General features: G+C 40.5%; 1 protein-coding gene and 1 pseudogene across 2 annotated transcripts in view; one reads left to right on the top strand and one right to left on the bottom strand.

The window, feature by feature from the left end:
* Positions 1-27315, bottom strand: part of Sil1 (SIL1 nucleotide exchange factor) — a 255643-nt gene that overhangs the window by 196165 nt on the left and 32163 nt on the right. The gene's annotated exons all lie outside the window — the stretch shown is intronic.
* Positions 26429-27315, top strand: part of LOC104855128 — a 4983-nt pseudogene continuing 4096 nt past the window's right edge.

Here is a 27315-nt window from a genome sequence, read left to right as displayed (position 1 = left end):
AAAAAAAAAAAAAAAAGAAAAAGTGAAAAGACATAAATTCTTGTTTGTATTTTATAAGGAGGAAACTGAAGCAAACAGACAAAAAAAAAATTGGGTAGAAAACAGCATATGGATTTAAAATCAGACAAACCTAAGATCAGTTATTGGTTCTGCCAATTCCTATAGCTATGTGATCCAGGACATAAACCTCAGTTTCTTTACCTATAAAATGAACACAATAAGAGTTCCTATTTTGGGCCAGGGATTTAGCTCAGTGGTGCCACACCTGCCTCCGACTGCAAGGTCCTGAGTTCGATCCCAGGTGGGGTTACTATTTCAAAAAGAGGTAGGGTAGATTAAACAAGGCCCTCACAGCTGGCTGTCTCTCCCATCATTGAAAATGGGATGATGTGGCCGGGGATTTAGCTCAGTGGTTCTGCTGCCTGCCTTGTAAGCGCAAGGACCTGAGTTCGATCCTCAGTACCAAAAAATAAAATAAAATAAAAGAAACTGGGATGATGAGTCCTGCCCCACAGCCACAGCCAGGGCAAGGCAAGGCACGGCACACTGGAATCACTCCCCAGAGCTCCTACCTTTCCAAAATCCGCATACTGTCCAGCTGACCCATGACTCAAACTAGAAGTATAGACTTTTGTTGGGTATCTACTCTCAGATGATAAAGAAAACAGATGTTAAAGGGGGACTCTCGGCTTGAAAATGGAAAGACTCAAGCAACTTTTCTGCTGAAATCCCATGTCAATCTTGGCCCACTCAGAGCTTTTCCCAGTATTCTGATGTCCAGAGAGCCAAGCCCCTGGAATGAAGAACTGCCAGCTGCAGGAACAGCTGTAAGACAATCCCCTGCTTTACACACTGAAGAGCAGATGATGAGCTTTTCCCACAGACGCACATTCATTACTATTTATGGGCTACACAAACTCATACACACACACAGTCACTCACCTCTACACAAACAGAAGCTCACCACCTAATTTAAGCAGACAAATATGAAGCTGAAAAACAATGCAAAGAGGACACTGAAAGGACATCCCTGACAAGGGAGAACAACGTGCAGAGGATTAAAAAAATAAATGAAATTTTAAAAAATAATTTGAAGGACAAGAGAAATAAGTTTGGAATAGTCAGGCAAACGGCTTTTTTCCCTAAGACACAAACTAAATAGAAATTCAAAAGGTAGAAAGCAAAATAGAAAAAGCCTTTGAAGAGTAAAAGCATGGCTATTCACTGCAGTCCAGCCCAACTGGCTAGAATGGACTCAGAACTGGCCTTTTGTACAAGGAAGACAGAATTTGTCCCAATTATTAAAGTTATGCCAAGAGCCAAGCAAACAAGAGAGAATGTTCTCTTAGCCAAAGCACTCAGGAAGGAAAATGAGTAAAGGAGGCTATTGGCAGGTGGGAGGTTCATAATGAACCCAAGCTTCTACCTAAACAGAGTGTTACAAAGCCAAAAGTCACTCTTACAACTAGCAAGGGAGAGCCCAAAGAAGCCTTTCCAATGGCCAGGTGCTGGTCCTACCAGAGAGCAGAGGATGGTTCCACAGGCCCAGTTGAGATTATAGAGCCCTAGAAAGAAGGCAAAACAAGAAAGGATGACAGGCAAAGAAGTATTCCCCATCCTTTTCTCAATATTCTATACCCCACAAGATGGAAAGACGTGACCTACCCAACCTGTATCCAGTAAGGAAAAGTACAGATCTTCAAGAAGGTAGAAGGGTGCTTAAGACCCAATTTTCATTTAGACTGCTAAGAACCCACAGACATGGAAGGCACTAGGTATCTACAGACAGAACAACCATAGTCCAGTGCCATTAGGCACAGAGATTGTCAGTGGACCAGAAAGGCTCCAGCAATGTCATACCCATTGAAGACAAAGAGATCAAGAGGGTTAAAGCAGGGTAACGTTTTAGTGCCACTGGCACACAGGTGACAACCAAAGCAACAAGAGTAGAGTCACAGTGTTGGGGACAAACCTGAGGACAGCAGGCTAAGAATAGTCTTTAATTCATGCCTGCAGGTTAGGAAAAGAAAGGGGACAAGCAAGGAACCCAGAGGAGCAACAATAAGATTAGCACAGAATTATAAGGGTCCAGAGGAGAGAATCAAGAGAAAATCAAGTCATAGGCACAAGGATAGGATGATTTGAAAAGTTGAATAGGATCACTGAAGTTTGGAAATTTAGGACCACTTATCTAAATGAGATTTTTTTTTTCAACATTCCACTAGGGTCTTAATAACAGAGGAAGGGGGACCTCCAGTAGAACTATGCAGAGATTCTCCAATGCCATACAATAAGTTCCCATGATGGTACAGAGTCCGCTGCGACACATACATCCTCGGGACAGCGATGGGCTCAGTCACACCAGTAGGAGCATTGGGCAGGGAGGAAATTCTCAAGATGAAACTCCATCAGGCATAATACTGCCTTGTATGAGCCTAAGCCATGTCACAGACTGCTCAAGAGCTTTAGTTCTTACACTCTGTAGAGATGTAATAATCATAATTACACTAAATGGTGAGGAGGAGAGAGAGAATACCATAGTGACACCTGATCCACCAGTATTCCAATGCAATAACTGGGTATCCCAAAGGAAAATAAATTGTCAAATAATAACTACAGTCAACACTTATGGAGTACTGTCTATGATCCAAGCAATGTACTGAAGCTCATTTACTCTTCACAACAACTCTCTGAGGTGTTTCTAATATGCTGCTCATTTTACCCATGAGGGACCAAAATTCAGAGAGGTTAAGTAACTTGCCAGAGTTCATGCAGCCAGAGAGCAGCAGAGTGAGGACTCAGAGCCAGTTTGGCTCCAAAACCTATACTCTTCCTACAAACCATGCTGTTTTTCCAGTGGTCTGTGAAATCAGCCAAAGAAACTGGACTCATCATTTTATTTATTCTGCAACAATAAAAAATTTAAAAGGCACATTTTGTCAGGGCAGGAATTTTTTTCTTTAGTACCAGGGATCAAACTCAGGACCTCGCGCTTCCGAGGCAGGTGGCAGAACCACTGAGCTAAATCTGCCACCCAGGGCAGTAATTTTTAAATGGTCCTACTAGGGCCCTCTTGTGGAGAGACCCATCTTTACCATGTCCAAGTTTCTATACCACACAACATCCACACCCTTAGATTACTGAATGTCCTTGATACTATAGAGCCCAGCCCACAGCAGAGGCAGAGACATTCAAATGAAAGAATGCTCTAGATTCAGACTACAGCCAGGAACTGGCTCCCTCTGTGGCTTAATCTCTTAACCCCTCATCATTCAAGCTTGCTGCTAGCTGTACATTCAGCAAAGCATCGCTGCTCCCCCCTCACAGGGCCTAGTGCCAAACACTCCCCATATATATATATAGATATAGATATATATGTATATCTATATCTATAGATATACATACATACATACCCAAATGTCTGGCAAGAACTCAGCAGAGAGGAGGGGAAATCTATATTCAGTAAAAGCTGGCCAAGACAGTCTCTAAACTCATTTCCAACTATTTATATGATCCTGACACCCTACCACCCATCTAAGATGAGCTTGTTTCTACACAGGAGAAAAAGATATGAATATGAAGCACAGAAAAATGAATGGAGCTTAACTACAGCATACCTGAAAATGACCAGATAAATTAGAGAAATAGTCTGGACATGGCCAGGGCAATTTTTACTAGACCCTAAATTGAGGTTCCTAGCAGACAGTGGGCAAGGGGACTGGCTACTCCTTGACTCTGCCTGTGGTCCTGAGAGTGATTAGCCTGTATCTGGTGATAAGAACCAAGGTTAGCAGAGCTCCTTTCTATTCCATTTACACTCCACTGCAATGGAAGAAACATCAGCTCTCGATTTCAACTCAGGCCTCCCTGACTAGCTAGCTCTGTGTCGTTAGGCTAGATGCTTAATCTGGCCAAGTCTCAATTCCTTCATCTGTAAAAGGACTTTGATAGTAACTATTTAGGAGTGTGGTCATTAGACCAAACAATAAGACAGAGCATATTAGCTCAGTATCTGACATGAAATAGGGTTTCAAGAAGCCTTTAACTCATTATTTTTTTCCAGCTTTAATTGAGTTTATTGGTACATTTTAGGGATACAGTACAGTTACATTCATAGTTGGGATCTTGTACCTCTACATGACAAGTCTTGGTACTCATTTTTTCCCCTTGTCCCTGCCCTCCCTTCACCCCCTCCTCCCCTCCCCATCTACAACCACTTTATTTCCATCTTTTCATTATTAACTCATTATTAACTATTGCAAGGAGCAAATCTGAACAAAAGACAGAATAAACAACAGCAGTGGGGGTTTCATCCTATATAGGACTGTCTTCCTTGGAGTCCAGCTTTCCTGAGACATGAGTCTTCCCACACACCTAGACTACATGTTCAATGGTTATACATACATCTCCACTGAAACCTTTAACCAAGGATAGCTGGCTCTCTGCATCAGTACTAGCTTACCAAAAGCAAGCAGATACTTCAGAGTCCAGCTTACGCTGTCTCCAAATTTGCACTACTGCTCTTCTACCACTAAGGAAAAGTCAGGCTGAAAAAAAGTACTCAAAGCAGTGCAACAGACTAGATTGCTGGAACCACCCAGGGAAAAGGAAGCTGGCATTTAGAGCAAAGGTCTCAGGGCTTCCCTTTTCTCTATTCTTTTAAAATAACAATTGGATAACCAAGTAGCCTCTCTTCTGTTCTGGAGGCCCAAGTGACTCTACTACAACCCCTGTTGCTCTGTAACCTGCAGGTGCTGAGTGATCCCTGGGGAGGATGGCAGACACCCCAGAAGCCAGGAAATGAAGTTGTTCACCTTCAGAATATGGCCACAGATTTCTCTTGAAAGGATCAGGAATGCCTGGACTCGGCAGAAATTGTATAGAGATGCGATGTTAAAGAATCCTGACTGAATAAGAAACTTAGAGAAGAAAAGGGAAGTTTAAATGGCTGGTACTCAACAGCTGTAAGAACCAGAGCACCTACAGTCCTTAAGCCAGATTTGCACAGGATGATGGCACCTACTGCAAGAGAAACTGAGCAATTCCTAGGATAAGCTGACCATGTTCAGCTGGTGAACCAAGTATCACAAGAAAAGAAACATCTTTTAGAATTGTACCCCTGAACATTACAGGACATTAGCCAACCTTACTTACCAAATCCATCTAAGCTTGTTGCCTTATTTGTTCTGAGAATGACTTGATCCCCCTTTAAATGATCATTAGTAGCTAGCTCCCTTTAGTTGAAGCCCCCTTTAAACTCATTATGGTCTTACCTGTGTATCTGCTTGAGTAAATAAATAGGTAATAACTGGATTTCCTGACAATAGGCATGATGAACTGTCCCTATACTCTGCTCCAAAAGAACCTCACAAAATTCCACACATTCTTTCCACACAACACAATCTGCAGGTAGAGAGGGATCAGAGTTTATCTTTCCTTTCCCCTGTTGTCTCTGTGCTTCTAATGTAAGGTCCTCTTAATGGGATTAAAATAGAGAGGAAAATAAGACTTCCAGTCTATAGCTCCAAAAGAACTATCTGCAAATCAGTAAAATACCAACCCATATTCTGAGCCACTGTGAATTATAAGTACACATTTATACTCTAGAAACAAGTACAACGCAGAGATAAACCTCAGTTCTCTGAGCATACTGGGCACCATATTACGGAACCAAACATACAAAAGGTCCCTCAGGAGGTTGAGATTCTGTTCACATCTTTCCACTTCTGAAGTTAAGATAGCATAATTATTAAAAAGAAAACCTTCGTGAGAAACATGCCATGAACAAATTGGATACTGGGGCTGGGGATTTAGCTCAGTGGTTCCACTGCCTGCCTCACAAGCGCAAGGACCCAAGTTCGATCCCCAGTACCAAAAAAAAAAAAAAAATTTTGGATACTGTCCTGGGCAGTTTGAAACACAAATTTCAATTTTGTAATGATAATAGGTAACAATTAGGATCCTCCTTAAACCTAATCCAGGAGCCCCAAGAAAACAGCATTTACTTACAGAAACACTTGATGGAAATAAGAGGATTGGTCATCAAACACAGAACTTGCTACTACCACATTGGCAATGACTACGCCTTCCAGGTAAGTCAGCAACTACAACATTATATTTTTAACATGCTTCAGAGCCCAAGATTATTTATAATACAAGAGCTTTAAAAACTTGAAAGGGAAATGAATTTTAAAACATACACATTTACATACGTGGGCAGAAACACAAAAATCAGATGCCTCTCAACACAGCACAGAGAGCCATAACTCATGGATTTCACAATCCCACCCAACACCCAGAGAAAATCCAAGCGCCTTCTCCAAGAGAAGGTGGGAGGCTGGGTAGGTAGCCAAGAAACAAAGAAACCTAAACTCAGCACTTGGCAAGACAATTAAGGAGCAGAGGATTTTAAATGCATTGTTTCTGACTCTAAATATGTCTACATTTATTACCAATTTGGGATCAGAAACTACATTTAGTTCTGCCATGACCATGCGCTAAAAATACTAAGCAGAGTATTGCCTAGGAAACGTCCTCCCTGCTGCAGCAGCCCCATTTCAGAGCCACCTCTGCTATGGTCCCAGGGCTCCCCATCCTGGGCTTTGCTGAGAGTCTGGTTATGAGTGGAACTGCCACTCTTCTGCCAAGTCCTCCTTTGCATCTCAGAAGTCAACAACAGAAACCAGAGTTAGGGAATGCCCAACCTCCTCATTCCTCCTAGGGCTGTCTTTGGAGGTCCATGAAGTTCTATTTCTATTCCACAGATTTACAACTACTAGAATCCACCTGACTGGGAGTTCTATAAGGTTAAGGACAATTGTCTGACTAACCCAATGCTATATCATTATCCAGCACTGTGCCTGGTACTCAAAAAATATCTGTTGCCAAATGTGGTAGTGTATGCTTGTAATCCCAGTACTCTGGGAGGCTGAAGCAAAAGGATAGCAAATTTAAGTCCATCCTGGTCAACTCAGCAAGACCCTTTCTCAAAATTAAAAAAAAAAACATAAATTAATTCAAGTGGGTGAAGGATATAGCTCAGTGTGAAGGTCCTGGGTTCAATCGTCAGTATGCAAAAATATAAATATGCAGATACAAATATAATCTGTTGAATAAACTTCGCATGGAAGTTTCTGCCTATAATCTCAGCACTACTAGAGTCTAGGCAGGCTTCTGCCACAAATCTGAGGCCAGCCTGGGTTACATAGTGAGTTCAAGACCCTATCTCAAAAATAAACAAACAAACAAACAACACAATACAACTAGAAACAATGCTGCCATTAAACTAGTTTTTAAAAAATAGATTGAAGTGCCGGCTATGGTGACACATACCTGTAACCCCAGCACTCAGGAGGCTGAGGCAGGAGGATCACCGTGAGTTCAAGGCCAGCCTGAACTACAAAGAGAGACCCTGACTCAGAAAAAACAATCAAAAGGGCAGTGGTGCCACTGCCTGCCTCACAAGTATAAGGTCCCAAATTCGATCCCCGGCCCCCCCCCCAAAAAAAAGATTGAAGTGATACATGAAAACAGGTACATAAAATATTTTTAATAGTATATGTTTGTAGAACATACATATTGATTGCAATCATTGTGGGACACAGGTACATGTACAAAACGTATCTCAGTTTTTTTAAATTCCCCTTTTCCTCCTTTTTTCCTCTATCTCAAGAGGTACATGAAATCCTGCTGAATGATGATACTGCTGAGTGGAAGCACAAGAACACAACAGCACACATGTATGAATTACTACTTTAAAAAGTGTGATTACCTCTATGATTATTTGTGAACTTAAATTGTGAAGACTATGCTCAGTGGAGTCTTTCATTTTGAAATGTTAGATATATGAGAAAACACTTTTTTGTGTTTGACGCTAGGGATTAAACTCAAGAGCCTCAAACATGCTAGGCAACTGCTCTACCACTAAGCTATATTCCTAGCCCAAATCAAGTATTATTTTTAACATACAGCCACTCCCTTTTCAGCTGACTTGCTCCCAGAGGCTTTGTTCCTGTTAAGGGAGCCTGAGGTTGGACCATCCATCCATCAGCCCAGGGGAACAGAACACACAAGAAAAGCCACAGTCTTAAAGTCCAGCTCATCAACCTGATCCTGTTTGCCAGGGCAGCTTCCTGCCTGGCTTCTTCAAAGATGGCAAAGGTAAAAGTTCCAAGACAAAATGTATGAAAAAACTGACCAGGCCAGAGCTCTAAATTGGCAGCCCCAGGCCAGAAAGACCAGGGCTTATAGGACAGCAAAGCCTTCTCAAGCTCCTCCAAAAACAGAAGACACAGAAACACTTCCTAATGCATCCTATGATATCAGTGTTATCCTGATATTAAAACTAGAAAAAGACAATACAAGAAAACTACAAACCAATATCCCTTCAGGATATACATGCAGGATCAGGGATTTAGCTCAGTGGTGCTGCGCCTGCCTCACAAGTTCAATCCCTGATGGGGTGGGGGGATACAAGCAAAAAATCCTGAACAAAATATTATCAAACCAAATTTAACAGCATATTACTTCTTAATCTTTGTTTTGTTTTGTTTTGTTTTGGGGTTTTTTTGGTACCAGGGATTGAATTCGGGACCTTACACTTGTGAAGCAGGTGGTGGAACCACTGAGCTAAATCCCCAGCCCTCAACAGCATATTAAAAGGATTATACAAAACAGATGTGGTGGCACACACCTGTAATCCCAGCACTTGGGAGGCTGAGGCAGGAGGATCGCTGTGAGTTCTAGACCAGCCTGGGCTACACAGTGAGTTCCAGGGTAGTCTCAACTACATAGTGAGACCCTGTCTCAAAAAAATAAATAAATAAAAATAAAAATAAAAGGGTTATACAACATGACCAAGTGGCATTCATCTCAAGAATACAAGGGTGTCTCAACAAGAAAATCAACGTAGTACATCATATTAACAGAATGAAGGGAGGTTTTGTTTTTATTTGTTTTTGTTTGTTTGTTTGAGACAGGGTCTCACTATAGAACTTAGCCTGACCTTGAACTCACTATGTAGAGCTCAGGCTAGCCTAGAACATGCAGCAATCCTACTGCCTAAGCCTCTTGAATACTGGGATCATAGATGTGTGCCACAATTTTTTTGAGGGAAATGTATAGTTTTAATCACAGAATAAATCATGGTTGGCTCCACTGATGAAGAAAAGGCATTTAACGAAATTAAATATAGTACCGACTGTTTTGTGATAAAAGCATTAGTCAAGAAAAGAGCATCTTCAACATAATAAAAGACATATATGAAAAATGTATAGCTAACATCATATTTAATGGTGAAAGACTGAAAGCTGTTCCCCTAAGATTAAGAACAAGAAAAGATACCTGGGTGGTATTTCTATATTTCTATATATCAGCAATAAATAATCTGAAAATGAATTTAGGAAGCAATTTTATTTAAAATAGTATCCAGCAGCTGGGCATGGTGGTACAAGCCTATGAAGCGCAGCATTCTGACAAGAAAGTAAGTTTAACCCCAATCTGAACTACAAGATTATGTCTCAAAAAATAAATTTAGCCAGGCATAGGGGCATATGTCTGTAACACTAGCACTTTGAAAAAAAAAAAAAAAACTAGCACTTTAGGATGCTGAGGCAGGAGGATCACAAGCTCAAGTCTAGGCTGGGCAACTTAGTGATTCAGCAAGACCCTGTCTCAAAACAAAAAATGGAAAAAGGGCTGGGGATGTAGCTCAGTGCAAAGATGCTGCATTTGGGCTGGGGATTTGGCTCAGCAGTTCGCCACCTGCCTTGCAAGCACAAGCACCCAAGTTCGGTTCCCAGTACCAAAAAAAAAAAAGATGCTGGGTTCAACCTTCAATATGATTGATAGGTAGATCATAGACAGATATAAGAATGGATGATAAAAAGAAAAAAAAATACCAAGTTAGGAGTGGGGTTGAAACAAGAACTGTGAGTTCAAGGCCAGGCCAAGATACATAACAATTTCAAGGCCAGCCTAGACTACACAGTAAGACCTTGTATGTATGTATGCATAAATAAATAAACAAACAAATAAATAAGGGGAATGCCATGATCAAAATATATGCAATGAAACTCCCCCCCCAAAATGTGACACTAGGTTGGAGAATGGGGGAAGGGGGTTAAAATGATCAAAGTACGTTGTGTGCATGTACAAATCTACCAAAATGAAACCCATTTATCTGTATAACCAATATACAATAATTTTTAAAAGAATTGAAACAAAATAAATTAATAAACAGAAAGTTATCACTTAAAAAATTAAAATAGCATCAAAAAGAATAAAATACTCAGGAACAAATTTTACCAAGAAGGCAAAAAAATTACATAATGAAAACCATAAAACATTGCTAAAGAAATTAAAGACCTAAGTAAATGTAAGTACAGTTTGGGTTTATGTATTAAAAGATTTAATATTGCCAGGTGTGGTGGCACACGCCTATAATCCCAGCACTTGGGAGGCTGAGGCAGGAGGATCGCTGTGAGTTTGAAACCAGCCGGGGCTACATAGTGAGTTCCAAGTCAGTCTCAATTACATAGTGAGACTCTGTTTCAAAAAAACAAAAACAAACAAAAAAAACGATTTAATATTGCAAAAGTGACAATACTACCCAAAACAATACATAAATTCAATCAAATTCCTACCAAATCCCTAGAGGCATTCTCCACAGAAACGGAAAATCCTATCCTAAATCATGCAAGACCATGAATATTCAATTTTTTTTTTTAATTCAGGTTGGCCTTGAACTCACAGCAGTCCTCCTACCCCAGCCCCCAAATGCTAGGATTACAGGCGTATGCCACCATGTCTGGCTCATACTCAAAATAATCTTGAAAAAGAAGAACAAAGTTAAAAGAATTCACAAGTCCTGATTTCAAAACTTATCACAAAGCTAGAGTAGTCAAAGTATAAAACTGTCAGGCGTGGTGGTGCACACCTGTAATCCCAGCACTCAGGAGGCTAAGGCAAGAGGACCACTGTGAATTGGATAGCCTGGGCTATATAGTGAGTTTGAGGCCAGGCTGAACTACATAGCAAGACCCTGTCTCAAAAACTATATAATATTAACATAAGAATAAACATATAAACCAATGAAATAAAAGTGAGAGACCAGAATTAAACCCTCACATCTACATTCAATTGATTTGTGTATACTGTATATGTGCATGAACATGTGTACTAATGGGGATTGAACCCAGGGCTTTGCACATGCTAGGGGAGCATTCTACCATGGAGCTATATCCTCAACCCTTTTTAAAATTCTACTTTGAGACAGTGTCTTGCTAAACTGCCCAAGCTGACCTCAAATTTGGGATCTTCCTGCTCAACCTCCCTAGTAGATACAGTCTGTTTATGTGTTTGTTTGTTTGTTTGTTTGTATTTGAGACAAGGTTTCACTATATAGTTTAGCCTGGCCTTGAAGTCAGGGTGATCTTACTGCCTTAGTCTCCTGTGAGCTGGGATTACAGTCAATTGATTTTTAACAAGTGTGCCCTTGACTAAAAATGGATCAAAGACCTAAAAATTGAAAGGTAAAATTATAAAATTCTTAAAACAAAATATAATAACAACCTTCAAGACTTTGATTTGGCAATGATTTCTTAAATATGTCACCAAAATCATAAGTGATAAAAGAAAAAAACAGATAAATTGACCCTTAATAAAATTTAAATTTGGGGGGCATCAGAACACATTATCAAGAAAGCAAAAAGACAAACTAGAGAATGAAAGAAAATGTTTACAGACCACATATCTGATATAGTTATAATATCCAGAAAATATAAATATCTAAAATATAAAAAATATAAATAATTCCTAAAACAAACCCAACTTAAAAATGGGCAGTTGAAGCCAGGTGTAGTGGCATACATCTGTTATCACAGCATTTGAGAAGCTAAGGCAGGAGGATTACTGGGAGTTCAAGGCCAACCTGGGCTATAAAGTGAGTTCAAGACCAACCTCAACGATATAAGGAGACTTCGTCTCAAAAAACAAACAAACAGGGCCAGGGATTTAGCTCAGTGGTTCCGAAGCCACCTGCCAATCAAGCACAAAGTCCTGAGTTCAATCCCTGGTACCAAAAAAACAAACAAATAAATAAATAAATATGGGCAGCCAAGTGTGGTGGTGCAAACACTGAGAGGCTGATGCAGGAAGATAACAAGTTTGAGCCTTACCAGGGTAAATTAGCAAATAAACAAGACCTTGTCTCAAAAAAAAATTATTGTTTAGCAAGCACAGAATTTGTTTGAGAGGACCAAAAATATGCTTAGAATTAAATAGTGGTGATGGTTATACAACATCATTAATATATTTAATGCTACTGAGTTCTACCCTTAAAAATAATCACAATGAATAATTTTATGCTATATATAACTTATCACGCTAAAGCAATGTAATGTGTCTATCCATTGGTAATTGTTAAAACTGGATATTGAGTACATGGGAATATTGTATTGTTCTCTCATTTGAAAATTTAAGAAATAAAAATGATGTTTTCTGTCATTTTTTGGTAGATATTCTTTGTCAAAGTAAAGAAGCTCCTGTCTTTTTTCTACATTGCTAAGAGGTTTTATCATGAATATTACATTTTATCGTGTGGTTTCCTACATGTACAAAGATTATCACTTAGTTTTATCTTTAACCCATTAATGTGGTAAATTTTATCCATCCATTCTCTAAAGCAAATGTACCTTTTAGACCCTTCAACTACTGGGATAAGCCTAACTTGGTCAGACGCTCAATTTTATCTTCTTAGATTTTATTTGCCATGGTTTGTTATTCCCCCATATATTCCCATAATTCTCTGTGCATCTATCATGAGAGCTGCACAACCCTACTATAAATATGAACTCCCTGAGGGCATACTCATCCACTGTTCTATACCTAGCTAGTGCAACTCTAACACACAGCAAGCTCAAGTAAAGTACGGCTGATGAACAAGAAACTCAATTAATGGGAGAGTGGAAAGATGAAAGGGTGAATGGAGCTCTTTCAAACAGGGAAACATTCAAAAAGTTCACTAACCATTCCATAAAGGTATCTGCTCTGTCTGTGGACAACTCAGTCTGAATGCTCTACAGACCAAGCCCTACATATTCATTCCTACTGGCCTTCTCTACCCAATGAGCAACATTCCACAGTTCAGTGCCTACCTTCACCCATCAGAATGCAGCCCTCAAAACACAGAACACCCCAAACCTCAGATCTTATATTGGCATTGAGGGGAATGTGACATAAGTTTCAAACTTAAATGATCCTCTCAATCTGAGTTTATTCTCAACAATCAAAATGGCCTCATCCCAATCCTGACTGGCACAGAAAGAGTCTATCCCATTAACAATTCACTGCATCAGCAGAATAGATGAGGAGAGTAATCAGCAAGAGAAACGGCTGAATTATTTCAGCAGCTGTAAATTATGTGTTCTCTCCTCCTCTCTTCCAAGTCCACATTCAACTGTGCCCCACGCCTCCACAATGAACTTGCATTTGTCAAGTATCTATGTCAACTACAGTAACCAAGAAGTTCAAGAAGCATTATTAAAAAGCACTAATTAACTGATATTTAAATAACTGTGTTTAATGTCAACAAAAATCACACTAAGTTTAAACATCCCTTAGTCTACTAGTTGCTTAAATCCCTTAAGATCCTTGGATACTGGCACAGAACATATTGCCCTGAGGAGCTAATTCTAGGCCCTGGCCTTAGCAGGATGTGGAAGGGGAGTGGCCCATATCCCTGGGGAAGGGCCAAGAGAGCCCTAGTTTTTTTCTAGTCTCCTAATGAGGTGATTTCTTTTCACAGGTCTGCTAGTCTCCATAGGGCAGCAAGAACATGACAAATAAATACATTCTGGGCATGGAAAAGTGCCAAGCCAGGATACAATTTATTTTTTAAAGTGCATCTTTTAAAAAATATATAAAGCCAAAAGAGTTACTTTTCCCATCTGGTATCTGTTCTGCTTTAGAGCAGTATATCACAAAATGTTCAGACATGCGTGCAAAGGGTATACAACAGGATTTATGACAGCAGCTGGGGTCAGGGGGCCATACAAGATGCCACCAACCAAATCCCAGCATGCCAGGAGTCATCAGCCTGCAACTGACAAGGGTACAGCTCAGCTAACAGCAGCATTCTAGACTGGAATTTGCAAAGGGACTCAGTTCCAGTGAGTGAGTTTGTGATGAGGACACCATCAGGACTCAATTCTTTCCTGCTATAGTAAGCTCCATGGGGACAGCTTGCCAGTGAGCCTACTCACCAAACCACATTTGCTGAAAGGGAGTGACATGCCAGCTACATGCCCAGGTAAACATTCTGGAAACAGTCTGTCTCACTGACTCCAGGCAGAGCACATCTGGACAGGGATCAGCAAGCACTGGGAACCTACATTTTGGACAGTAGCTGTCCTGAACCCAATACTACTGTGTCAAGGCACCATCATTTTAAAAACAACAAGAGTGTGAGGCAGGCTCCCGATGTAGCTCAGTGGTGCCATGCCCACCTGGCAAACACAAGGTCCTGAGTTCAATTTCCAGTACCAGAAAAAAAAAAGTGTGAGAGACACCACGTGGTCCACACTGGTTCATCCTTACAGCAGAGGACCAGTTCCTTCTATCTGATCTTCAGATTGACCACCTCATGTGTAGTTGGCCTTACTTTTACCAGTCAGCCCTTCCCTATGCCTTCCTCTGTTTTGCCTAAAGAGCTTGCCCTCCTAAAGTATGAGGGAATTATTTTCCAATTATTCCATTCTGTCTTTCACTGCTCAGGGATTCCTCTTGTGGCAGCTTTCCTTAAAACATCCACAGCAGCCCCTAGCAATGCCAACAGAAAACACTAGGTAAAGGAAACTCAGGTAACAAACAGGAACAAGTCCTGGTTTCAAAGAAGCCAGATGTTTGGATTGTAGCTCACAGGAATGTGGAGAGCATCCAAAAACAAAAACCAGGAATAGTATGCCTACACAGCCCAGACACAATGTTCATTTACTACCTGTAGTTCCACATCCACACCAAAGCCATTTCAACCCCAGATGAGTAGTTAACAGTCACGTTGATCCAGAAAAAAATATTGTTTGCAAAGATCTTGTTTACCCTCCCATATAAGAGCACTATCAAAAGAGCAAAAATCCACACACTGAAAAGACAAATAAATCTATCCTGCCTGCTAGGGAACAAACATCAGTTGCTATCCCAACACATCCAACTGAAGATTCTATATCCCTCCAAACGTATTTGTTGAAACCTGCTTCATCTCAGATATGTAACAGGTGCTTGTGATACAAAAATAAGTAAAAAAGGGTCCAGGAGCGCCACAGAGACAGATGAGCAAATGGTAGCTACAGCAACTTTTGCATTAAAGAGCTCTGTCAGAGATGACTCTGAGGCAAAGAGAAGAGATATCCTTCAGGGGGTGCAGGCAGAGAGGACTTCCAAGAAAAGGTGAGCTGTGAAGCTTAAAAGAGGTAAGGGGGTTAGCCAAATAAGGACAATGAGAAAGGCAGAGGCCTGAATGCTCTTTGAAGTCTCAGAGGCATTAAACTAGGAATATGAACTTATTTCAACGAATATATGCTGACCAAAGGGCTTACGGGCAGAACCATTATGACGGACTTTGCCAGACACATGAGTTAGGTTTCAAACCCACAGCTCACTGTACTGTCCTAGCAAACCTCTGGCACTGCTCTCCTTTTCAGAACTGCATAATGGTGAAGAAGATACAAGAGAGGCAAGAAGAAAGCCTGCTAGTTTATAAAACTGCTATTTGGAGAAGTGGTTCACCGTAATTTATGAATTCTGCTTATTAACTACCCTGTAGTTCAGTGATTTACTCTTACACCTAACTTCTGTCTTCCTTAATAGAAGAAGCCAGTAAACAGCATCTGGAATTGAACTGTATCACCCACCCACAGTAGTCCACCCTCACTGGGCAACTTGAATAGGAAAGCAGCCTGAGATTCTGGGCACAGCCTTTGTGCCGCCCTTCTCTAAGGAATATGTGTGCTATAGTCTCTTCTTACATGTTTCACATTCAACAAGTGAGCCCCTGCTTTACCTTCCATGTACCTGATCCTCTTCTGAAACTAACTTGCTCTCCTGCCCAAGCCAGAACTTGCTCTCAATATTTCCCTCTCCCTTCCCTTCCTTACCCCCTACCCCTGGCCCATCTATCATAAAATTATTATCAATTTCATCTGCTAAGTTTTTCCCTGCCCAGTCTTCCTGCTCACATTCCCAAACTCAAATCCACCCTCACTTTCCAGGCAAAGGCAGCCCCCACAGGCTTGCATTGAGGCTGGACCCAAACAGAGCAGTACAATGAAGAAACAGAAGGCACAGAACTTTAATGGATCTCTTATCTGCTCAGCCCAGGGTTTCTGGAATACCCAACATCCAAGCCCTTATAAAGATTCTCAACAAACGCCACTTTTTCCTTCAGATGAAGAGAGGCGCTCAGAGAGTCCATTCAATAGCAGCAAATGCTAGAAAGTGGGCTACAGGGAAGGTCTGGTGCCTGCCTAAGTCCTCTGGAAATGCCAGTGCATTTGAGAGTCCAGAGCCTAAAGTCAGACCTATGACTATGGGAATGAAATCCCAGGTAAGGCAGAATGGTTCCCAAAAGTCCACCCCCTACGGCCATACAAACCACAAGAACTGAGAAGTCCTCATCCCTACACCCTCCACTATAAGGAAACCCTTGCTATAAGGAAAACCATTTGGTGAAATCATCTGCATCCACTAAAGCAGATGGAATAAGGCAATTTTTAGGAAAAGGACATTGGTGTAGACAATACCTTGGAGCTTTATTTTCCAAATTAAAGATAGATAGATAGACAGACAGACAGACATTGAAGAGGAAGGAAAGATCTGGCCATGCCTCCCAGCCTCAACTCAACGGAAACCTTTCCTTCACTCAATTTCCTAGAACTTGCCCTCATACCAGCACAGAGGAATAAATGTCTGTTGAACAAATAAATGAAGAAATGAACAAACAGTAGACTAAGGAGCTAGAGAGAGGGGCAACAGGAAAGAAAAGAAGGCCTCACTCAAACACCATTTCATTTATTTGGATGCCCCAAGCACCTAGTATGTACTATGTACCAGTGCAAAATGCCAGGAACACACAGGTGTGCACAACTGTGAAAGAAAGGAGCAGGAAGAGCAGCATTCTCCTTCATCTCCCTGGCATGGCATCTTTCCAAAAACAGTGCCTCCAGTTTTCCTGACATTAAAGCCATGCCTACCAGCATACATGCAAATAAAAACTTCACTTATTCCATCCAGTACTTTGGGGCCTTGTGGTTTCTTTTCTAAGAAAAAAACTGTCACTCATGTCCTTGATTAAAAATTGATTTAATTTGGCTTTCATTAGGTAGGTACAAGGGGAAAACATATAGATTCACAGAGATAATGTGCCCAGCAACAGGACTGTGATGAGCTCCAGCGACTGCACAGTTGGGTCCCAACACACTGACGCTGAAAGAAAATTAAAAAGCTCACAACATGGAGCTTAAGCTCCAGCCTAAAGAAATTATCTTCCCGCAAGCATCTCTGTCAGATTTTTGGTTAATGGAAAAAACTTTTAAAAGGGAAAGAAAGGAAACCCTAAGGATATTTAACATAAAACTTAGATTTTCTATATTTTTTCAAATTCCCTTGCAGGGAGAATTAGCAAAGAGGTCTTTATTTCTGTCTTACTTTTTAAAGCTTTTTCTGTCGATATGACATTGTCATAAAATTTTTCAATTTGTAGAGAGCGAAGAGTGGAGGAATATACAGTTGCTGAGGAATTTTAATCTGGTGTGCAGCGGTTCTGCAGTGAGAGCTGAGAGAGCTGCCAAAGAGGTGGGAGCAGCAGTCCTGAACACCACTCACTCAGCTATGCCGCCTTGGGCTATGGGGCTAAGATCAAACACCAGGCACTCAGGCCTGAACCAGGCCACATTCTCCACGTGTCAGATTCTTACACTCAGACTGTGACTTGGAGCTAATGGATAGGTTTCGCTACTATGTCAAAGGATTCCAGGGTACAAGATCAACAAATTGCAGTACAAGTGTATATCTTGATTAAATGTTAGCAACATTTTTCTATATCCAGAGCTTGAATTTGACCCATCCACCCCTACTAGAAACTATTTAATGTTTTTCCAAGACCTTCAAAATAAAGGCCAAATTCTATACCTAAAGCCCTCTACCATCCAGAGCCAATCAATACCCACAGTTTCCTCTCTTTCCTCACCTTGTCTACAGCTGCCTTTATACAAAATTTCTCCTACTGCTCTAAGATTTCTTGTCTCCCACCTCCACACTTTTGCACATCATTCCCTCTGCTTGGAATGCCATTTTCTTTCCTCTTTATCTGACAAATTCCTATTCATCCAAGGTTTTAATTTAAAAGATACTTCCCCTAGGAGATCTTCCCAATCTTCTCCACAGGGAAGATTCAGTGCTCCCAAAGCAGTCACCACTCCATGATCACAGCATTTAATATATATATATTGGGGGGGTTATGGGGATTGAATCAAAGGTCTTCACATTTAGCTACAACCCCCATCTTTTTCTGGTTCTTTTGGGGGAGTACTGGGATCGAACTCAGGTCCTTGCACTTGCAAGGCAGGCAGCGCAACTACTGAGGTAAATGCCCGGCCCTTGTTTTTGTTTTTGAGACAGGCTCTTAGTCTCTAAATTGTCCAGCCTAGTCTCAAACTTCTGATCTTCCGGCCTCACCCTCCCAGAGTCCTAGAATTTCAGGTGTGTGCCGCCATGCCCAGGTTATACTTTCTTGTATAACTGTCCTTCTTCCCTGCTAGATAAGCATTGCAGAGAAAGGGCCACATCCATTCTGCCATTCTGCATTTATGCAGCCCCAACTAGTTTGATAGTCTGACCCTCCACACAGAAGAAATATTTAATAAACCCCTGAGGGATGATTTACAGTCTGTCAGGCTGACATCTCGGTTCTACCCTATTCACCTCTTACAGCTGTTTGCTGCCATTGCCACTGCCACTACCACTACATCCTCAACCCCTCAGTAACTGGCCCAGGACTTAACCTTAAGCATTTTCATCAGTCATTTATTGTACCACTTGTTATGTAATGAACAGCATTCAGTAACAGTATGGAGATGACTTAGGCCCCTGTCCTACCTTCTAAGAGACAGAAAGGGCATTTATACAATTACCACATAATGTAAGAAGAATCATAATGGACATACATAAGGGATGTAGATGGTACAGAGAATGAGGCTGTAGAATTAAATCAATCTTCCCAGCGCTTCTCTTCAGCCAGTGTCCTAAGCCAACTACACTCTGCCTCACTGTCATTGACAGAAATCCTTCTGGTACTTTTCAAGGTCAGACTTCTTCAGGCTAAACTCCCATTATGTTCCAGATTAAATCAAATCCTTTCTGTCTTCGGCTTTCTCACCTTCTTCAGTTCTATTCCCAGGAATTTCACTTACACACAGTTCATCCTGACCTCTGCTCTATCCTGAGCCAACTTGTCCAGACTGCTATTTTTCTACCTCCTTTCTCCACTATCTTGGATGATCACTTGACATTTATAAAACCTCTACACTTACACAGAATATATGTAACAGTCCCCAACTACAATGAAGAAGACTCTCACCTGAGCAAAATTCCAGGAAAAATTAAACCCAAAGTAAGCCATCATCAACCCAGCCTTCCCCTCTACTGTTTCCTCTTACAGATCTAAATGACATCATGACTTTCAAGAAGATTTTCTTAACTGTTACATATCCAGGTAAAGTTACAGCAGCCCTCATTGACTAGTGTCCAGGCACTGACCCTTTGGCCTGCCCCTAGGTCTCTGAATGGTAAGGTCACTCTATCCAACCATGTATTCATTTAATTAATAAGCACTGATCATCTCCATAAGCCAAGAACCATGTCTCCTACAATGCTATGCACAATGTCCTGTATATAATACTTGTTTGATTAATGTCTGTGACTGAACCACTACTAAAAAGAAAACCAGGTAAGCTTCCCTGCCTCCTGCTCAGAAACACTCCAGTGCAAAAAAACATTCTTTGATGTGCCTGGGGTAAGACAAACCTCCTACCACAATCTCTTCAGTTATCTGATCCCAAACCAGGGAGAGACCTTTACCCAGGTAAGAAAAAGCTGACATAGCCTTCTACCACCATGCCAAGGGGACCACAGAAACCAGTGTTATAAAATACCCTTTAATCAAGTGACTTGTCTCCTGTTAAGTGTAGATTTAGGAGGAAAAACTTCTCATGGAACAAGAAATAAATGGAAGGGAAGAGAAGAGAAGAACAAAAATTAATGAACATAGTAATTATCCCCCAAAGTTGCAAATCAGAACATTCCTCAATTGAAGACAAGTATGAAAAAGAAAATTAAGATGCTTCAGGGATGTGTTCATGAAACAGCAGGGCACAGAACAGATAAAAATGTATTTACAGTACCTCACTGGGGACACATACCTGTTGGCTAATAGCTATCAGATACTAAATACCACTGTAAAAATAATACTCTTCCCTCTTTCATTGTGCAGTTACAATTATCCATGGGAAAGCAACAACACAGCTAGCTATCTTGAATGATTACTGGGAATAAAGCTTATTTCTAAGTGTCTAAGCACAAGTGCTTAACAGTCACGTTACAGCCCCTGAATTAGTCTGCTCAGGCTACCACAAGAAAATAGCAGAATGGTTGCTTAAACAATAAAAAAATATTTTCCAAAAATTCTGGAGACCAGAAGTCTAAGATCAAGATTCTAGCCAATTCAGTTTCTAGTGAGGGCTCTCTCATCATGACTTGCAGACAGTCACCTTCTCATAATGTCCTACATGATATGGCATTTCTTCAATGTGTGCACACAGAGAAAAATGACCCTGGAATTTCTTCTTATAGGGACACTAGTCCTATGGGATGAAGGATCCACTTCTATGGCTGCACTTAACCTTAATTACTTTGTTACTCCAAATAGAGCCACACATGGGGTTAGGACTGCAACATGTAAATTTGAGAGAAGGCACAAATATTTAGTCCATAATACCCCCTGAAGGAAAAGACATGTTCCCAAAGACCAGTTTACAGAATGAGAAATGGGAAAACTAGATAAGAGGATTGTCTTGCGGATATCTGCTGACCATGAATGGTGATGGCCAAAGATTCCAGGGCAGGGAGAGCCAACATATGTATAAGGGGAACTGCCCTAGCACAAATAAACTCTATTTAGCAAACAATTCTCTCCCTTTCACAGAAGATACCCAAACCACAATAGGTAGTAGTAATGGAATATATCTATCCATAGTAATACTAGATATCTACAACTATATACCTGCCAAGTGTTTAGCATACAAGATTTTGTTCAAGTCTCATGAAAGTCAGTACGGAGGACATTATTACTATTTTTATTTTACAAATAAGGAAATAAGCTCATATTCACATTGGTGAAAGTTGCCGGGTATGGTGGCACACGTAACCCCCGCATTCAGGAGGCTGAAGTAGGAGGATCGCTGTGAGTTCGAGACCAGCCTGGGCTACACAGTGAGTTCCAGGTCAGTCTCAACTACACAGTGAGACCCTGCCTCAAAAAAACAAAAAAAAAAACACACTGGTGAAAGTCAATGGCCCAAGGTCACCCTGTATGGTAGGCAGAATAGTAGCTTTCCAAAGATATCAGGTCCTAATTTCTGGAACCTATAAGTTACCTTAGCAGGAAAGGAAAAAAAAAAAAAAAAAAAAACACTGGTGAAAGTCAATGGCCCAAGGTCACCCTGTATGGTAGGCAGAATAGTAGCTTTCCAAAGATATCAGGTCCTAATTTCTGGAACCTATAAGTTACCTTAGCAGGAAAGGAAAAAAAAAAACAAAAAAAAAAACACACTGGTGAAAGTCAATGGCCCAAGGTCACCCTGTATGGTAGGCAGAATAGTAGCTTTCCAAAGATATCAGGTCCTAATTTCTGGAACCTATAAGTTACCTTAGCAGGAAAGGAAAAAAAAAAACAAGAAAAAAATGGAAACAAAGTTTTTCTTAAATAGGGAGGGGAAGAAGGGTTAAAAGGAAACAAAAAAAAAAACACACTGGTGAAAGTCAATGGCCCAAGGTCACCCTGTATGGTAGGCAGAATAGTAGCTTTCCAAAGATATCAGGTCCTAATTTCTGGAACCTATAAGTTACCTTAGCAGGAAAGGAAAAAAAAAAACAAGAAAAAAATGGAAACAAAGTTTTTCTTAAATAGGGAGGGGAAGAAGGGTTAAAAGGAAAAGAGAATGGGAAAAAAAGTATCAAGCTATATCATGTACAGGTACAATTCCCTTTGATGAATGTTACCATTGTGTATATCTAAAATGTACCAATAAAGGTTTTGCTTCAAAAACACACACACATACTTTAAAAAAAAAAACAAATGTAAAAGTTACCTTAGAAAGTCAAATAATTAAAAAGTTACCTTTTGCAGATGTGATTAGAGATTTCCATATCATCCTCAATTATCCAGGTAGGCCCTAAATACAATCACAAGTATTCTTTTTTTTTTTTTAATCTATTGTGCATCTTTAAGTTTGTGTTTATTTATTTATGTATGGTATGGGGAATCAAACTCGAGTCCTTGCACTTGTGAGGCAGGCAGCAGAACCACTGAGCGAGCTAAATCCCCGGCCCAATCACAAGTATTCTTTTTAAAAAAAAGAAAAAGAAAACAGAGGCAGAATTCCAGATATGGTAATATATACCTGTAACCCCCAGGAGGCTGAAGCAGGACACTGAGTCTGAGACCAGCCTGGGATATATAATGAGTGCAAGGCCAGGCTGGACTGTCATAAGATTCTCTCTTAGAGAAAGAAAAAAAAAAAGGACAGAGCAAAATTTGACCCAGACACATAAAAAAGGGATATAAAGACAAAGCAAAAAAAAAAAAAAAAAAAAAAAAAAAAAAGACAAAGCAGAAAGATGTTTGAAGATGGTAGTATTAAAGATTAGAGTGATGTGGAGCCAGGGATTGAGCTCAGTGGTGCACTGCCTGCCTCACAAGTGCAAGATTCCAAGTTCAACCCCCGGTACAAAAAAAAAAAAAAAAAACATTAGAGTGATGTGGCCACAAACCAAGGAATGTTCATAGCCCCCAGAAGCTGGAAAGCAAGAAACATAATGTAACGTAAAGCCCCTGGAGAGAGCATAGCCCTGCCAACACCTTGATTTCCACCCAGTGATAATCTTTTCAGACTTCTGGCCTCTAGAACTGCATGAAAATAAATCTGTTACTTTATGCCACCAAGTTTGCATTCACTTGTTACAGCAGTCACAGGAATGTAATATTCCCAGTAGCAGTAGCAAAACCAGGCTTTGAACCTGGATCCTTGTGATTGCCTCCAGGTTGCACTTTGAGTGCTGTCTCTTGCTCCTTTGTTACCCACAGCCTCCCCAAGTTGGAACTCTCCAATGTCTGATGAGTGACCCTACCCAGAATTGAAGCAACTGGCACTGACAACTCCTCTGCTGCAGAGCCTTCAGAGCCTCTCCTTTCTTCCACTATCATCTCAGTCAAAGCTTGCTGGGCATGGTGGCACACGCCTGTAATCCCAGCACCCAGGAGGCTGAGGCAGAAGGATCACTGTGAGTTCAAAACCAGCCTGGGCTACATAGTGAGTTCCTGGTCAGTCTCAACTACATAGTGAGACCCTGTCTCAAAAAACAAACAAACAAACAAAGCTTATGGGAGTCTGAAACAGCCTTTTAGTGTTTTACTGAGCAGGTAGGGAGAAAAATAGAGCAGCCCAGAATTCAACATCCTCATGAGAAAGCAAGGAAAACAGAACAAAGGCTGTAATCTTACTTGTTTTCACTTAACTGCTTTGCAAATTATCAAGAAGCTTCTAACTTCTGTGCTCTGCTCCATCAGCCCACAATTTACTCTTTCCCACAGATGTGTTGGGGAAGGAGCAACAGTCCTCAGGTAGTTCAGTTTCCCTTCTGCCCTTGAGAAGGACCGCTGTTCACCACTTTATGACTCCCCAGAAACACTGGGAGAAGAAGCTTCCCTGCATCCCTCTCTGGATGCTTTTGGGTTAAGTACTGGCATGAGCCAGCTGGCACAGAGGTGCCTCAAGCTAACCAATTCTGAAATTAACAAGCAAGCTAATAAACACATTGTCAGGACAAAGGTACTACATCTCAAAATGTACTTTTTGAACTTATTCTGACAAGTACAGTTCAGCTTTAATTATTTACAACACTTTAAAATGCAGGTGGTGAAACACAGCCATATGTTTTGTAAAAATAATGACATATTGGTAATGGAGGACACCACGGTTACTGTGGCTACTAAATCTCTGCTGAGGAGCCAGGAGGGCTTCCTGGGAGAACAATCAGTCCAGCAGATTAAAAAAGGGGAATATCTGGAATTTACAAAAGTAGTAAAACAATAGGTAACTCATCATAGTACCCAGAGTTCTCCTGTGTCTCATTTTGCTACATGATTTATTTTTCCTCTCTCTCATTCACTTATCTTCTTTCAAGTTCTTTTAACTACTTTCTACTTTCTTTTCACTTGAAAAAAGGTTAGGATTAGTCCATTTTGTGCTGCTATAATAGAACACCCACTGCTGGACAGTTTGTACAGAATAGAAGTTTATTTCTTACAGTTTTGGAGACTGAGAATTTCAAGATTAAAGGGCTGGCATCTGATGAAGGTCTTCTGTGTCATAACATGGCAGAAAGCATTACAGGAAGAGGAGGCTCAAATTCGTTCCTTTTATCAGGAGACAACTTCTGTGCCAACAGCACTAATCCACTCATGACTTCAACACCCTCATGACCTAGTAACTATTTTTGGAAGTACTGGGAATTGACCTCAGCCTCGTGGATGCTAGGTAAGTACTCTACCACTGAGCTACATTCAGTCCTTTTTTTATTTTTATTTTAAGACAGAGTCTAAATTGCCCAAGGTAACCTCATAATAGTGATCCTCCTGCCTCAGCCTTTCACATAGCTGAAATTATAGGCACGCACCTGCACACTCACTCACCTAATCACTTCTTTTTTTTTTGGTACCGGGGATCTTGTGCTTGCAAGACAGGTGGCAGAACCACTGAGCTAAATCCCCAGCCTTTCTAATCACTTCTTAAAGGCCTGACTTTACAACATTATTCGGGATTAAGCTTCTGATACATCACCTTTGGGGGATATACTCAAACCATAGCAAAGTTTAATTTGATTTTCCATCAGTATCCCCAATAACATTATAGCTAACATTATTTATTCACTGGACTCACACCAAATCTACATCATTATCCTCCTCTGTGAGACTCAGAGAGGTTAAGCCACCTTCCCAAAGTCACAGAACTAAATGATTGCTGAGCTAGAATTAGAAAGCAGGTCTGACTCTAAAGGCCGTGATCTTAAATATCAAACTACCTGCATCCCAAAAGAACTACTACAGTGTTTATTAGAAAACACCTAAGGAAGACAAATTCACAAATCAGTAGACTGAGTTTCTGAAGTATACAAAATGACTCAAGAAGACACTTCAAACTTTCGAGAAAATTTCTTCCCACACCCTTACAGAGAAAATATAGTTATATATAGAAAATATAGTTACATAGTTAAATATAGAAAATATAGTTAGATGCTAAGAATCCAGGGGCAGGGGGTGTCTAGAAATGAAAAGAAGTTTATGACTTCCTCAGGTGAACCCAAATCCCTAGATTTAACAGTACCTGAAGGCAACCCATGCCCATTTCCCCACCAGCCTGAATCTCAGCAGGCTATCACCAGCAAGAGCCTCATTCCACCACCAGGAAAATAATGGACAGTTCTCAAGTCTGGAAGAGAAAACCAAAAAATCAATGCAAAAAGAGAAAGAAGAGGTTAAAAGCTCAAGCTTCTATTTATTGTGTGTCACCATATTTTCCTTTTTTAAGCTTCTTATCCTTCTGGCTCCAAATTAGTTTTCTTTGCTTAATCCTAACTATTGCTTGAGCTCTCTTCAAATAGGCCCATAAAGACACTGAAAAAAATGTAACTGAAAGGTCAACCTGTTCCCTGGGTACTGCAGGAAGACTCCCTGTCATCTTGCTCTGAAATGATATTTTGTGACTTTGTAAGGTAATGCCCCAGAATTAATCATGATAAACAATTCTCCATTTCCCCGGCAATAGAGCTCATGGAAGCTAGAGGGGCAAGGAGAAAGAAAGATGGTATTAAGGAGGGAATATCTTCTCATTTAAGAGTACATATACTAAGGGAATTGGGGGAAAAAGAAGAATCAAGATGTATTGTGTATGGGAACAAATGCCCTATGAAGAATGTGATTATTATGTATATCTAAAATGTACCAATAAAATTATTTTTTTAAAAAGACTACATATGCAAAATTGGCAAATTCTGTCCAAATCACTAGACTAGTATTGATACCATCAAATTCTAAAGCTACATGTCACTATATGACAGTGTCCTTTCTGATGAGGAGAAGGCCAGCAGGACACCAGGAGGTAAGGAAGTAGGGCAGTGAATACAGAAGAAATATAAACCACAATTTAGGACCAGAAGCCCTGCAGCTTCTCCTGCCAGGAGCTGGCAAGAAGGCCTGAATCAACTTTCTGAAAGGTAAGACCACGAAAGGGGATGTTAAAATAAATTGAGAGAGAAAACAGGAAAAGATCAGAGGAAAGAAGAGCCTTACTATACCAGGTTTGCACTTTTTCTTTCAGAAATAAAGCTATGACTACCAGATTTCTTTAAGGTTTAAGAGTTTTAAGGTATTTTTTTGGCGGGAAGGGGTCACTAATTCTAATATCTTTCTTTGAAAGTGTTTGCTGCCATGGAGAGCATTTGCATGAAACAATGAGTTGCTCTCAGAGAAGTGTCTATTCCTTGGAACTCAGCTTCGTTCATGTGTGAACATGCACGCATAAGAGAAACAAGAGAGACGTGTGAAAGCTGTTTCCACAGCAGTGTACTATTCTATTAGATGCACAGATGGAAAATATGGGGGCGGAGCTGGGAAGCCTAATCTACCAAATCCTCAGGAACACAAAGATTGCAACTAGTGTTAAAGAAGTTTTCACTAGTTTTAAGGAAAGTAAAGGAAACCAATGCAATAAAAAAATAAAAAGAGATGGAAGTTTGGCTTATCACTTTGTAACTTTAATAACAAAATTAAAAAAAAAAAAAGCCTAACTGGACATAGTGGTACACACCTATAACCTCAGCACTCTGGGAGGCTGAGGCCAGAGGGTTGAAAATTTAAACTCGGCCTGAGCCAACATAGCAACTGGCAAGATGCTCTCAAAAAAAAAAAAAAAAAAAAAAAATCTCAGG

This window comes from Fukomys damarensis, unplaced genomic scaffold, assembly GCF_012274545.1.
Source record: "Fukomys damarensis isolate Sample0158 unplaced genomic scaffold, DMR_v1.0_HiC HiC_scaffold_3, whole genome shotgun sequence".
Taxonomy (NCBI): domain Eukaryota; kingdom Metazoa; phylum Chordata; class Mammalia; order Rodentia; family Bathyergidae; genus Fukomys; species Fukomys damarensis.
Note: the sequence above shows the minus strand (reverse complement) of the source record. Positions and strands in the feature narration are given on the sequence as shown.